General features: G+C 42.9%; 1 protein-coding gene across 1 annotated transcript in view; it reads left to right on the top strand.

Annotated features, from left to right (window-relative positions):
• LOC126285250 (uncharacterized) overlaps nt 1-15768 on the top strand; it is an 88507-nt gene that overhangs the window by 46375 nt on the left and 26364 nt on the right. The window lies entirely within an intron of this gene.

Genomic DNA, 15768 nt, shown 5'->3' with positions numbered 1-15768 from the left:
GTGTCAAGGTGTGTGTGTGTGATGTTTTTTAAGAGAGTCTTTTCTATGCAAACACGGACCAAATTGAAGAGTTCCAAGATAATATTATTGTTAACTACCTATACGCCTTCTTACGAGCAACAACAGCTCCTCATGGACCCTCAGCACAATGTACGTTGGCGGCAGTAGAATCATACGGCACTCAGTAATATTTACGTCTTGTTCGAACCTACTGGTAACAAATCTAGCAGGCCACCTCCGAACTGCTTTGATGTCTTCCTTCAATCTGAGCTTGTGCGGCTCCCAAACAGTCAAACAGTACTCAATATTGGGTCGCACTGGTGTCCATATGCGGTCTCCTTTACAGATGAAGCATGCATATCTGAAATTCTCCCAATAAACCTAAGTCGAGAATTCGCCGTCGCTGCTACACTACTCACACGTTCATTCCACTCCATACTGCTTTGCAACGTTACGCCCTGATACTTAATCGACGTGACTGTATCAAGCATCGCTCTATTAACGTTGTATTCGAACATGCTTCAGTTTTCCTACTCATCTGTATTAAATGACATTTATTTTACACTACTGGCCACTAAAATTGCTACAACAAGAAGAAAAGCAGATGATAAACGCGTATTCATTGGACAAATATATTATACTACAACTGACATGTGATTACATTTTCAAGCAATTTGGGTGCATAGATCCTGAGAAATCAGTACACACAACAACCATCTCTGGCCCTAATAACGGCCTTGATACGCCTGGGCATTGAGTCAAACGGAGCTTGGATGGCATGTACAGGTACAGCTGCCCATGCAGTTTCAACACGATACCACAGTTCATCCAGAGCAGTGACTGGCGTATTGTTAAGAGCCAGTTGCTCGGCCACCATTGACCAGACGTTTTCAATTGGTGAGAGATCTGGAGAATGAGCTGGCCAGGGCAGCAGTCCAACATTTTCTGTATCCAGAAAGGCCCGTACAGGACCTGCAACGTGCGGTCGTGCATTATCCTGCTGAAATGTAGGGTTTCGCAGGGATCGAATGAAGAGTAGAGGCACGGGTCTTAACACATCTCAAATGTAACGACCACTGTTCAAAGTGCCGTCAATACGAACAAGAGGTTACCGAGATGTGTAACCAATGGCACCCCATACTATCACGCCGGGTGATACGCCAGTACGGCGATGACGAATACACGCTTCCCATGTACGATCACCGCGATGTCGCCAAGCACGGATGCGACCATCATGATGCTGTAAACATAACCTGGATTCATCCGAAAAAATGTTGTTTTGCCATTCGTGCACCCAGGTTCGTCGTTGAGTACACCATCGGAGGCGCTCCTGTCTGTGATGCAGCGTAAAGGTAACCGCAGTCATGGTCTCCGAGAGAAAGTCCATGCTGCTGCAAACGTCGTCGAACTGTTTGTGCAGATGGTTGTTGTCTTGCAAACGTTCCCATCTGTTGACTCGGGGATCGAGACGTTGCTGCAAGATCCGCTACAGCCATGCGGATAAGATGCCGGTCATCTCGACTGCTAGTGGTACGAGGCCGTTGGGATCCAGCACTGCGTTCCGTATTACTCTCCTGAACCCACCTATTCCATATTCTGCTAATAGTCATTGGATCTCGACCAACGCGAGCAGCAGCAGCAATGACGCGATACGATATACCGCAAGCACGATAAGCTACAATCCGACCTTTATCAAAGTCTGAAACGTGATGCTACGCATTTCCCCTCCTTACCCGACGCATCACAACAACGTTTCACCAGGCAACGCCGATCAACTGCTGTTTCATCATCATCATCATTTAAGACTGATTATGCCTTTCAGCGTTCAGTCTGGAGAATAGCCCCCTTATAAAATTCCTCCACGATCCACTTTCAGTGCTAACATTGGTGCCTCTTCTGATGTTAAACCTATTACTTCAAAATCATTCTTTACCGAATCCAGGTACCTTCTCCTTGGTCTGCCCCGACTCCTCCTACCCTCTACTGCTGAACCCATGAGTCTCTTGGGTAACCTTGCTTCCCCCATGCGTGTAACATGACCCCACCGTCTAAGCCTGTTCGCCCTGACTGCTACATCTATAGAGTTCATTCCAAGTTTTTCTTTGATTTCCTCATTGTGGACACCCTCCTGCCATTGTTCCCATCTGCTAGTACCTGCAATCATCCTATCTACTTTCATATCCGTAACCTCAACCTTGTTGATAAGGTAACCTGAATCCACCCAGCTTTCGCTCCCATACAACAAAGTTGGTCGAATGACTGAACGGTGCACAGATAACTTAGTCTTGGTACTGACTTCCTTCTTGCAGAGGAGAGTAGATCGTAGCTGAGCGCTCACTGCATTAGCTTTGCTACACCTCGCTTCCAGTTCTTTCACTATGTTTCCATCCTGTGAGAATATGCATCATAAGTACTTGAAACCGTCCACCTGTTCCAACTTTGTTCCTCCTATTAGGCAATCAATCCGTTTATATTTCTTTCCCACTGACATTACTTTCGTTTTTGAGATGCTACTCTTCATACCATAGTCCTTACATTTCTGATCTAGCTCTGAAATATTACTTTGCAAACTTTCAATCGAATCTGCCATCACAACTAAGTCATCCGCATATGCAAGACTGCTTATTTTGTGTTCACATATTTTAATCTCACCCAGCCAGTCTATTGTTTTCAACATATGATCCATAAATAATATGAACAACAGTGGCGACAGGTTGCAGCCTTGTCTTACCCCTGAAACTAGTCTGAACCATGAACTCAATTTACCGTCAACTCTAACTGCTGCCTGACTAACCATGTAAAGACCTTTAATTGCTTGCAAAAGTTTGCCTCCTATTCCATAATCTCGTAGAACAGACAATAACTTCCTCTTAGGAACCCGGTCATATGCCTTTTCTAGATCTATAAAGCATAGATACAATTCCCTGTTCCACTCATAACACTTCTCCATTATTTGCCGTAAGCTAAAGATCTGGTCCTGACAACCTCTAAGAGGCCTAAACCCACATTGATTTTCATCCAATTGGTCCTCAACTAATACTCGCACTTTCCTTTCAACAATACCTGAGAAGATTTTACCCACAACGCTGATTAAAGAGATACCTCTGTAGTTGTTACACTCTTTTCTGTTTCCATGTTTAAAGACTGGTGTGATTACTGCTTTTGTCCAGTCTGATGGAACCTGTCCCGACTCCCAGGCCATTTCAATTATCCTGTGTAGCCATTTAAGACCTGACATTCCTCTGTATTTGATGAGTTCCGACTTAATTTCATCCACCCCAGCTGCTTAATTGCACTGCAATCTATTGACCATTCTCTCCACTTCCTCAAATGTGATCCTATTTCCGTCATCATTCCTATCCCATTCTACCTCGAAATCTGAAACATTACTGATCGTATTTTCACCTACATTGAGCAACTCTTCAAAATATTCCCTCCATCTGCCCAAGGCATCCACAGGATTCACCAGCTGTTTTCCTGACCTGCTGTTTGTGTATGAGAAATTGGTTCGAAACTTTAATCATGTCAGCACGTTGTAGGTGTCGCCACCGACGCCAACCTTGTGTCAATGCTCTGAAAAGCTAATCATTTGCATATCACAGCATCTTCTTCCTGTTGGTTACATTTCGCGTCTGTAGCACGTCATCTTCGTGGTGTAGCAATTTTAATGGCCAGCAGTGTGCATTTAGAGCTAGCTACCATTCGTCAAACCAACTAGAAATTTTGTCATCTCGTATCCTCCTACATTCACTCAACGACGACACCTTCCAATACACCACAGCATAGTCAGCAGACAACAGCAGATTGTTCTTACACTGTTCTCTAGATCATTTATGTATATGGGCGTGCGGTTCTAGACGCTGCAGTCTGGAACCGCGAGACCCCTACTGTCGCAGGTTCGAATCCTGCCTCGGGCATGGATGTGTGTGATGTCCTTAGGTTAGTTAGGTTTAAGTAGTTTTAAGTTCTAGGGGACTGATGACCACAGATGTTAAGTCCCATAGTGCTCAGAGCCATTTGAACCATTTGAATAACATCGGGGATACGCTACAACCCTGTCTCACTCCCTTCCCAACCACTGCTTCCCTTTCATGCCCCCCAACTGTTATAACTGCCATCTGGTTTCTATACAAATTGTAAATAACTTTTCGCTCCCTGTATTTTATCCCTGACACCTCCAGAATTTGAAAGAGAGTATTCCATTCAACATCGTCAAAAGCTTTCTCTAAGTCCACGAATGCTAGAAACGTAGGTTTGCCTTTCCTTAGTCTGTCTTCTAAGATAAATCGTGAGATCAGTATTGGCTTACATGTTCCAATATTTCTACAGAATCCAAACAGATCTTCCCCGAGGTCGGCATCTGCCAGTTTTTCTATTCGTCTGTAAAGAATTCGAGTTAGTATTTTGCAGCCGTGGCTTATTAAACTGATAGTTCGGTAATTTTCACATCTGTCAACACCCGCTTTTTTGGGATTGGAATTATTATATTCTTCTTGAAGCTTGATGGTATTTCGCCTGTCTCATACATCTTGCTCACTAAATGGTAGAGTTTTGTTAGGCCTGCTCTCCCAAGGCTGTCATTAGTTCTAACGGGATGTTGTCTACTCCAGGCGCCTTGTTTCGACTCAGGTCTTTCAGTGCTCTGCCGAACTCATTATGCAGTATCATGTCCCCCATTTCATCTTCATCTACATTCTCTTCCGTTTCTATAATATTGTCCTCAAGAACATCGCCCTTGTATAGACCCTCTATATACTCCTTCCACCTTCAGATTATATGTCATTTAAGAGTGTACAATTAAGAACTAAGGCTTTATCTTATGTTTATAAAAACCCTACTGAAACTGAATGATAAGCGTTCACTTACAAATCGCACTCAAGACTAAGTCAAACTGGCTGTCTCACCTTCTGTTTCGTTCAGACACGTCACTACAGCGTGTTGCGGCGTTTTCCAGTGTAGTAAACAGCAAAATCCAGCTGTGCGTCTGTATCCCCTTCTCACATTCCATTCAAAAATGGAGCATGGCTAAAATTAGAGTCGGTGAACCTCTGAAATCTAATTTCTGCAATTTTGGTTGTGAAAATTTCTCGAAACGTACGTGGGCGGAGGGGGTCGGCGTTGTGCAACTCTCTTTGGCACGTACGTTCTTGCAGTCCCAAAATAAACGTCTCTTCGATGTACAACGCTTCTCTTGTACCATCTCCCGCTGGAGTTTGTTGAGCATCTTCGCTATGCTCTCGTGTAGAGTAAACGCCACGACGAAACGCGCCGCTATTTGTTGGAACTTCCATATTTCTTCTATCAGTCCTACCTGGTAAGCCCGCTCGGTTAGCCGGGGACTGATGACCACAGCAGTTAAGTCCCATAGTGCTCAGAGCCATTTGAACGGCGCTTCCTCGCTCGGTACAACACTGCATACTTCTTAGTAAGCAGCATCAAAGTTGGTATAGGAGGACGGGCTATTTTTTGAACAGAGGAGGGATTCGACACTAATTTAGTGTAGCTACTAAACCCAGCCATTCTACCGAAATCATCATCGTTCTTCACTGTTTCTTCAAGCAGTGTGTGTTTAAGAGTTACATTTCATTACATTACTACATTTTCCATATAACATGAACACGATATTTCTTAATGATGTCGAGCTTATCATTGTAACATAAAGTTTCTTTACACGATATAATTAAATTTCTCTCTCTTTCTTTTTTCTGAAATTACTACTTCATATCTAAAAATTCATCTATTGAGTAGAATGAATTGTCATTCAGAAATTCTTTTAATTTGTTTTTAAATGCTGGTTAGCTATCTGTCAGGCTTTTAATGCTATTAAGACTTTTGTAGCAGCGTAATTCGCCCATTTCTATGCTAAAGTCATACTTAGCCCGGAATACTGAAGACCATCCTTTCTTCTAGTGTTTTAGCTATGCGCTTCTCTTTTATTTTGCGATGGGTTATTAATAACAAATTTCATAAGTTAATATATTTATTGTGAACGTATTGTGAATAACCATAGGTTTTTACAGAAATGTCTGCAAGGTGACCTTGGATGGGGTCCAGCTATTATTCTGATTACACACTTTTGTCCAATTAATACTTTTCTCCTTAATAATGAATTACACCAAAATACGATGCCGTATTGAAGCAATGAATGAAAATTTGCATAGTGTGCTAGTTTACTGACAAGTGTATCACCAAAATTTGCAATAACCTTCGTAGTATAAGTAGCTGAAGTCCAACGTTTTAGCAGATCATCAGTGTGTTTCTTTCAATTCAATTTCTCATCGGTCCACACACCAAGAAATTTTGAATATACTGCCTTAGTAACATACTTCTCTTCAAATCCTATATTTACCAGTGCTGTTTAGTCTATGGAACCGTATATACTGTGTTTTCTCAAAATATAGTGAGAGTCCATTTACAGTGAACCACTCAACAATTTTCTAAAAGACATTGTTTACAACTTCCTCAGATAATTCTTGTTTGTTGGGTGTGATTGTGTTACTTGTGTCATCAACAAAAAAGAACTAGCTTTGCATCTTCCTGATTATAGAGTGGCAAGTCATTAATATACATTAATTACACTAAGGGACCCAAGAATGAACCCTGTGGGATACCATTCTCGATACATCACTATTTAGAGGATTCTGCTGATTTTTAAACTATCTGTACTGTTAATTTCAACCTTCTGCACCTTCCAGTTAAATAAGAATCAAACCTTTTATGCACTGTCCCACTAATATCACAATACTTAAGCTTGTCTATAAGAATTTCATGATTCACATAGTCAAAAGCCTTTGAAAAACCACAAAAAAATCCAAATTCGTGATGTTCGTTTTCTCAGAGCATTTAATATTTAATCATATCGGATTTTCTGTTGCAAAACCAGACTGACATTTTGTTAGTACTTCATACTTACAAATAGGTGAAGCTTCACTTGAATACATTACATTTTCAAGAATATTGGACAAAGCTGTCAGAAGTGAAACCAGTCATCCTGTTTCACTTTTACCAATTGTTTTAAGTTTATTATCAAAGGTGCTAATGTCAGACATAATACATATACTTTCGGACTTTTAATAAATTTTCTTAGTATGGGTGCTCTAGTTTTTATGATGTTTGTTTCTGGATCATTACTCCTTCAAGCAATATGATACATTTCCCTTTTCTGTTTACAAAATATTTTTATCCCTTTAGTAAGCCACAGCTTTTTAGATGATTTCTTACCATTATGTTTCACTGTTTTCTTAGGGAAATTGTTTTCAAATATACACACGAAGGTATCACAAGATATGTTACATTTTAAATTAGCATCAGGTTATCTGTACACCTCATCCCCGTCTAACTGTTGCAAGCTTCCCCTAAGATTTGAATTTGTTAAATCTTAAACTGACTGCACTATTTTGGAGGACTTTTTGCAGTACTGTGTGGAGCTACGTCATATACTGTAACTAGCTGTGCATCATGATCAGAAAGACCATTCTCAACAATAAAAAAATCTTTATTTGATTAAATTTAGCTTGGTCTATAAAAACATTATCTATCAGTGTGCTGCTTTCTTGTCCTACCTAGGAAGTAAGATCAATAACTGCTGACAAATTGAAAGAGCTGAGTAATATGTCAAGGTCATTCTTTTGGCTCTTTCAGAAAATCTACATTGAAATTCCCATAAACAATAATTTCCTTCCCTCTGTCTCACGGAAGGCACAACATAGAATACAACACTTTCAGAAACGGCTGAAAATTTCTCAATGGGGATCTACATATAGCTACAGTTATAAAAGTACAAGAATTTAGTTTCAGCCAATAGACTCATGCTTATATATGTTGCTCTACACAAATTTTTTTGTTTCTAAATTTTGGACACTATGATAAATTTTAACATACTGTTACTGCTTTCTTGTGCTGAAAGCTTATATCCACCTACAACTACTTTTTCCATTTCTGTTGATGTTCAGACAGGCATAGTACATCTATTCCATCCTTAGTTTCAAAACGTTCTAAACAAACAAGAAGTTCATCTAACATTATTTTTCATTGTACTTTTGTGAGAATCTTGTGATATGCTAACATTTTTTGTCACTGTATTTTTACGAGACCCTTGTGATATTTTAACATGTCTAGTATCTGCCTGTTTAGTTTCATTCAATGTTGAATCATTGTACGCTGATCTTAGGCTAGAAAAGGGACACTCCCATGAGTTTCAGTGTCCTCTCTTAAAGATTTTGCTATCATCCCAGTCAATCTTCCCTTTCCTCCTGAGATGCAGGTCATGCCTAGTGAATTCCCTTGTACCAATGGTATCAGAAGGAACAAAATTCATGCCTGACAAAGTAGATGTCTGAAGCAGTTATCTAGCTCCATATTTTCCCTGCTGACAGGTATATTCAGTTGGGACCAATCGTACTGCATGAAAGCAGGAACCAAGCCAACATTTGCCTGGTTCGTTGCAGATGCTATTTTTACCAGGTCACACTCGATATTGTAGCCCTGATCCTTATCAGTACTGTTTCCTGCTCTACCCACTGTCACAACATGTTTCATCTTTGTAAAACCCTTGCACGATGATCCTACATCTTGGTCAAGACATGTACTGGGCTTCAAAAACTTTTGACCTAGTGCCTATTACTTAATATTTCCTGCAAGATCTGGCCCATATCTCTTTCATGGCTACTACCTAACAACAGAACTTCCCTCTTTCTTTTCACTTTCCTGATTAAAGTGTGTTAAGTGTTAACGAGCCTCTTCCTTAGTTAACTGACGTAACAAGGCAAATCTATTGTTTGCACCAATGACGAAACTGTTCTCTTTCTGTGGCCCCTGTTCCCTGCCACCCGTTCCCACCTGTCTTCACGTTTCTACCCCCAACCGTATCAGTTCCTCCCTAGCACTGTCAGTTCAGCAATAAGGGCTATTCAGCTATTTTTCTGTCCCTTGAACATATTTTACAATAACAGACTCATTTACTTCCCCAATTCCCAAGCCACTTCATTCCTCCCAATTTAACTGTCTCTCACGACAACTGTATCAAACCCTACAACTAACTTTCTTACGGCAGCTCAAACACTTCTCGCTTATGGTTGTTTACGATGTTTTTATAAAATTTACCTTGACAATAACAGTAATGTTCTATCAACTATAGATCACATGAGTCTCTAAAGTTAATTGGAACTCTAATATATTGTATAATATTAATATAGTAACGTAATACACTTAAAATAACGTTAAAACTCAAACTTTTTTACCCGAAAGATTAGGCCTTAGATCGCGTACGCACGATGTGAACTTTATATGTTTTGAATAGAAATGAAAGGTAGAACTTAAAAACTTTAATTCCCCTAGTATATACGAACTTCAAGTATTCCACGACACTTTTTGCTTGTTTGTTTTTTCAGCCTCTTATTTATACTTTTCAGAAGGTAAGAAACAGTCTTTTCGAAAATGAATGGGTAAGACGAAGACGACCTTAAACTTCTATCATCTACTTATTCAGCTTTCCGCTTAAGTAGTTTATTAACATTACGTTGCTTAATATATTCACGTCGTAATACCTTATACACTTCAGTCCTTCCAACGTTTTCCAGAAAAGTATTAGCCTCATCCTACCGTTCCATGCTCAGGCGTATCAACGTTTCCAAACTCTTCGTCACTTTTGACATCTCTTCTTCAGAAATGCATTTACCGCAAATAAAACTTGCCCAGCATGATTCTTCTCTCACTTCACAGAAAAGTGTAAGAAACCATACTGAGTAACACAACTGAATTGTCCCTCACGGCATTTGATAAGGCCATGATTTAAACTCATCTAAACTGGACATGTGTAGGGAAAAATAGTAGCGACAGTGAGAAATCGCTGTTTTCATTGTATGGCGTCTAATCCACGTTTCAGAAAACCTAAACACACAAGAAACTTCATCAAGCTAAAAATATACGAAGTATTTCCATATACTTAATTCTTCTTTTCATTTACATGACTGACTAAGCAACAAAAGTCGCAAAAATTATACATTAAGAGAATACTATTCCAACTCTTGTATCCCTAAAACTATTCATCTGACTTAAAAAATGCATGAGGCCTTTTTACTATAGAAATTTAGAACGATTTTTTGGTAATTAACTATTTTCTGCAAAAATTTAAAAAATTGAAGACCATGAATTTATTGGGGTGGGGGTACGCGCCCTTCCTAGGGGTGAGGGTGGTTTTCTGTTGTTTGCTGCTACTTATAGACTTAAAGACTAAAGACGTAGAATGTTAACAACGCTTATTCTATCTAAAAACCCTTTAGAGTGTTCTCATTAAAAAATTCAGAGTCATTACTTTTCAAAAGGCTCTAGTACATGTCTTACTGTGTTAAACTCTGTACATAAGATTGTACCTCTAGATGAGTGCATTATAAGAGCGTTTTCAATTTTTAAAATCGGCCAGTAAGTAAACTTCAGGAAAGAAAAAAACTGCAACACCATCAAGGACGAGATTATTCCATTGACAACTGGTATAACAGGAAGTCCATCATTGTAAAAGTGTGTGATAGCAAATAAAAGACAGCTACTGCAGTAAAGAGTGCCCAAACGCTCGCATCGAAACCCAGTGTACCCCGTTCTGGCTGCAACACAGGCCTATACTGTCGCGTTCAAACGATCATAAAGGTGACAATGGCATCCTGCAATAGATTGTCGCAAGCATCTTGTTGCAATTGGCCAATGTTTGTTGCAGACTTTGGAGAGCGAGTAAGTTAGCGCTTCATCATGTACCAAGAGTATTCAATTGGCGAGAGATCTGGTGATCTTGCTTGCCAGGGCAGTCGTTGTGCACGATGTAGAGTACACTGCATCGCAGCAGCCGTATGCTGAATTAGCACCTCATCTTTCTGTCGAAGAAATCGCATTACCGCGAGGATAACGGTCAGTGCAATGTAGTGGGCACTGCTTATTTCACCCTGTAGAAATACCAAATGTAACCACGAGTCATAACTAGTGGCTTTCCACACCGTGAATCCTGGGATGGGACCTGTCTATTGTGGACGAATGCAGTCTGCAATAGGCAGTTCATTACGTCTTCGCATACGGGTGTTACGTCCATCACTCGCATACAGACAAAACCAACTATCATCGCTGAACGCAACAGAGCGCCATTCCACTCACCAGTCAATTGTTTCGCAACATGAGAGAAGCGATGCTTGGCAGTACCTGGAGTGGTGTCAGTGGTAGTTTCGCCAGAGGCACACGTGGTCTTAACCCTGCTGCAAACAGATTCTTCCCAATGGCTCCTGATGACACAACAGAGGCAATTTCCTCTCTGACGTTCGGCCACTACCACCCCACAACGCAACAATCTTTAAGTGCATCTGTCCTTCGCGGACGTCCAGAACCTGGTCTACAGGTGTGGGAATGTTTGACAATCCACTATCCCGCCGATGCACTGTGTCCATCAATTGCAGAAATCCGTCGATACGTCAATCCAGCTTCCCGTGGGCCCACAAACGATCGTGCTCAAATGGCTGAAGCTGTTCAACAGGCCCAAATGCTCGTCAGTGGGACGTGATGTTTCCCTAGAAAGAATTTTGCAAACACCGCTCATCTCAACACCCAACACAGTCATTGCATGCATACTGAAAACAGACGGCACAAAGAGAAGCCACCAGAACGAAATCCGACCACTGATGGCAGTCGTAAATGAATCAGTAACATTACAAGCCCTCAGTATGCACCCAACTTGTAACCTCCCAACAGTAAAAATAAGTATATCATTCACATTCAGTGTAACCTCCCCACAGATAAAAATAAGTATAACATTCCGTAACCTCGCAATAATAACGTGACTAACCTCCCAATACAAAATTTGACTCATGTACAACCTTTCAATAATTAACTGACTGTGAATTTAAACTTGTAAATTTTAGACGTCAGCAGTGCTGCGTCATGGTCATGAAAAATCATTCTGAATAAATTGAAAAGTTTTACCTCAATGAAGTCGCCGGATAACGCGTATATATCTGCTCCTATAAGAAATTTTTCTGGCACAGCCCAGTGCAAAGCTGGCCACTAGATTTGTCATGTCTAAAAAGAAACAACTGATTTTTCTTTACGATAATCGGGATGACTGTGGATTGCAGAGATGAGTAAATTCTTTAAATTCAGATGAATGATTCTCATATAAAAAAAGATTATTATTATTAAAAGATTTTTTGAAACATTTACATGGGACTTGATACAACAATAGTACAAATGTACTTGTAACAATACTACATATGCCCGAGGCTGCTTTTACCTTATGTTATATCGCTCAGGCTCCTCCATCGTTCCCCACGACCGGTCCCGCCAACTCCATACACCCGACTGCTCGCTGCTACTACTACTACCACTACTACTGACACAGCCCTTACTACACCCAACATTGCTCTTTGGTCTGCGATTTTCTTATAGCTTACATATCACAGGCAGCGTGTGAGCAGTCCATCGAAATTACATCTGCTCGAGTGCACTAGCAATAAATTCCTTAGTCATGGACCTTTTACATAGTCATGGACCTCTTACATACTGATGAGTCAAAACATTATGACCACCTACTTAAAAGCGTATTAGTCCACCTCTGGAATGCAATTCATCACCGAAACTGCATCTAATGGATTCGACAAGTATTTGATAGGTTTTCAGAGCTTTGTGGCACCAGATGCCTAAGCATACACCATACGCCATACGCTTCCTGTAATTTACGGGCGGTTGGTTTGTGGCCGCGGAGCTGACGCCCAATAGTGTCCCTTTTGGTTTTCAACGAATTCAGATAAGCCGAATTTGATGGCCAAGACATCAACGTGAGCTCACTAACGTGCTCCTCAAACCACTGCAGCACGATTCTGTCCTTGTGACACGGACAGTTATCCTGCTGAAAGATGTCATCGCTGTTGGGGAAGACATCAAGAATGGTCACAAGTGGTCCCTAATAATGTTCACGTACTTCGCAGCTGTCATGGTGCGTTCGATTACTGCCGCAGATCCCATGGAAACTCAGGTGAATGTCCCCTGTGACGTAATACTGCTCCCCGGCTTGCACCCGTGGCGCGCTGTCTCGAGCAGCTGTTCGCCGGCTGACGAAGTATCTGGACACGACCATCGACCTGGTTTAACAACAAACAGGATTCATCCGACCACGCGACACGATTACATAGATTTGTGGTTCAATCCCGATGGTCCTGTGCCCACTTTAATCATAATTGCCGATGTTGTTTCGTCAACATGAGAAGACGAAGGGTCCTCTATTGTGGAACACGATACTCAACACTGTGCAGTGAACTGTGTGCTCCAAACCACTTCTTCATGCACCAGTGCTGCACTCTGCCGTCAGATCTGCCACAGATCGCCGCCTGGACTACTTTAGAGAGCCAGAAAGCCTCCAATCGCTATGTTCTGTGATGAGGTACGGACGTACAACTTTTTCTCTCCTCGTGTTTTCAGCATTCATTAACCGCGCTCCAAAAGGTGCTCGCGACAGTAACACGCGAACATCCGACCAGCTTCGCCGTTTCCGAGATGCTCGCTCCCAGGCACTGGGCCACGACAGCTTTGCTTTTGTCAGAATCTCTTAAGTTTGCGGATTTCCGCATTTGCGCCACTTATCGTCGCTAGAATGATTTCCCATTCGTCTCTGATCCGCTAACGAACCTAACGTACAGCGTCACGTGCCCTCAGCGTCACTTGGCAGCATACAACCTCGTGGTAACCTGTGATGGTTACTTTTTGGCTTGTCAGTGAATTATCCCTTAGTACCGAACAAAGTACTTGAGTGTGTTGCATTTTTGGTGACAATACATTGAAATTCAAATTTTTGTTCCACCTGGAACCCATTAGATAGAGAACCTTTAGCTGTCGCTCTTTGTCACGAACCGAATCAGTCCTTTAGTAATATACACTCCTGGAAATTGAAATAAGAACACCGTGAATTCATTGTCCCAGGAAGGGGAAACTTTATTGACACATTCCTGGGGTCAGATACATCACATGATCACACTGACAGAACCACAGGCACATAGACACAGGCAACAGAGCATGCACAATGTCGGCACTAGTACAGTGTATATCCACCTTTCGCTGCAATGCAGGCTGCTATTCTCCCATGGAGACGATCGTAGAGATGCTGGATGTAGTCCTGTGGAACGGCTTGCCATGCCATTTCCTCCTGGCGCCTCAGTTGGACCAGCGTTCGTGCTCGACGTGCAGACCGCGTGAGACGACGCTTCATCCAGTCCCAAACATGCTCAATGGGGGACAGATCCGGAGATCTTGCTGGCCAAGGTAGTTGACTTACACCTTCTAGAGCACGTTGGGTGGCACGGGATACATGCGGACGTGCATTGTCCTGTTGGAACAGCAAGTTCCCTTGCCGGTCTAGGAATGGTAGAACGATGGGTTCGATGACGGTTTGGATGTACCGTGCACTATTCAGTGTCCCCTCGACGATCACCAGAGGTGTACGGCCAGTGTAGGAGATCGCTCACCACACCATGATGCCAGGTGTTGGCCCTGTGTGCCTCGGTCGTATGCAGTCTTGATTGTGGCGCTCACCTGCACGGCGCCAAACACGCATACGACCATCACTGGCACCAAGGCAGAAGCGACTCTCATCGCTGAAGACGACACGTCTCCATTCGTCCCTCCATTCACGCCTGTCGCGACACCACTGGAGGCGGGCTGCACGATGTTGGGGCGTGAGCGGAAGACGGCCTAACGATGTGCGGGACCGTAGCCCAGCTTCATGGAGACGGTTGCGAATGGTCCTAGCCGATACCCCAGGAGCAACAGTGTCCCTAATTTGCTGGGAAGTGGCGGTGCGGTCCCCTACGGCACTGCGTAGGATCCTACGGTCTTGGCGTGCATCCGTGCGTCGCTGCGGTCCGGTCCCAGGTCGACGGGCACGTGCACCTTCCACCGACCACTGGCGACAACATCGATGTACTGTGGAGACCTCACGCCCCACGTGTTGAGCAATTCGGCGGTACGTCCACCCGGCCTCCCGCATGCCCACTATACGCCATCGCTCAAAGTCCGTCAACTGCACATACGGTTCACGTCCATGCTGTCGCGGCATGCTACCAGTGTTAAAGACTGCGATGGAGCTCCGTATGCCACGGCAAACTGGCTGACACTGATGGCGGCGGTGCACAAATGTTGCGCAGCTAGCGCCATTCGACGGCCAACACCGCGGTTCCTGGTGTGTCCGCTGTGCCGTGCGTGTGATCATTGCTTGTACAGCCCTCTCGCAGTGTCCGGAGCAAGTATGGTGGGTCTGACACACCGGTGTCAATGTGTTCTTTTTTCCATTTCCAGGAGTGTACATTGAGCAACACAATTAATGGATCACTGCTTCGAAACACCGTATCTCCCTTTGCGACGTAGAAGTTTGAAATTTGGCTCCAAGGTGCCTGCAACCTTCCTCTATAATGGTGGGCAGGCGTGGTACCCTAACCTACAACGCTTCAAACAGGAAGGTGTCGACACATGCGAAAGAAAGGCCGGGGCTGAGAATTTCTTGTGGGGTGTGGGGTGGGTTAATGGTGTCACTTTGGCACCAAGTTTCATCAAAATTATGCCCTGCGATGGAAATGTTGTAACACCTCCTTTTACCCACATTTGACCCCTTCTTCTGCAGTGGAGCTCAGAACCGTGACGTCCAACGTTGAAATTAAGCGGATTGCTTACGGGTGCCCGAGGGAAACATTTCAGAGACACCACCGCTCAGGATTGATACGCAAGGGCTTCAGAGGGTGACATAAAGAGCGT

This window comes from Schistocerca gregaria, chromosome 8, assembly GCF_023897955.1.
Source record: "Schistocerca gregaria isolate iqSchGreg1 chromosome 8, iqSchGreg1.2, whole genome shotgun sequence".
Classification (NCBI taxonomy): Eukaryota; Metazoa; Arthropoda; class Insecta; order Orthoptera; family Acrididae; genus Schistocerca; species Schistocerca gregaria.
This window is presented reverse-complemented; position numbering and strand designations above follow the sequence as displayed.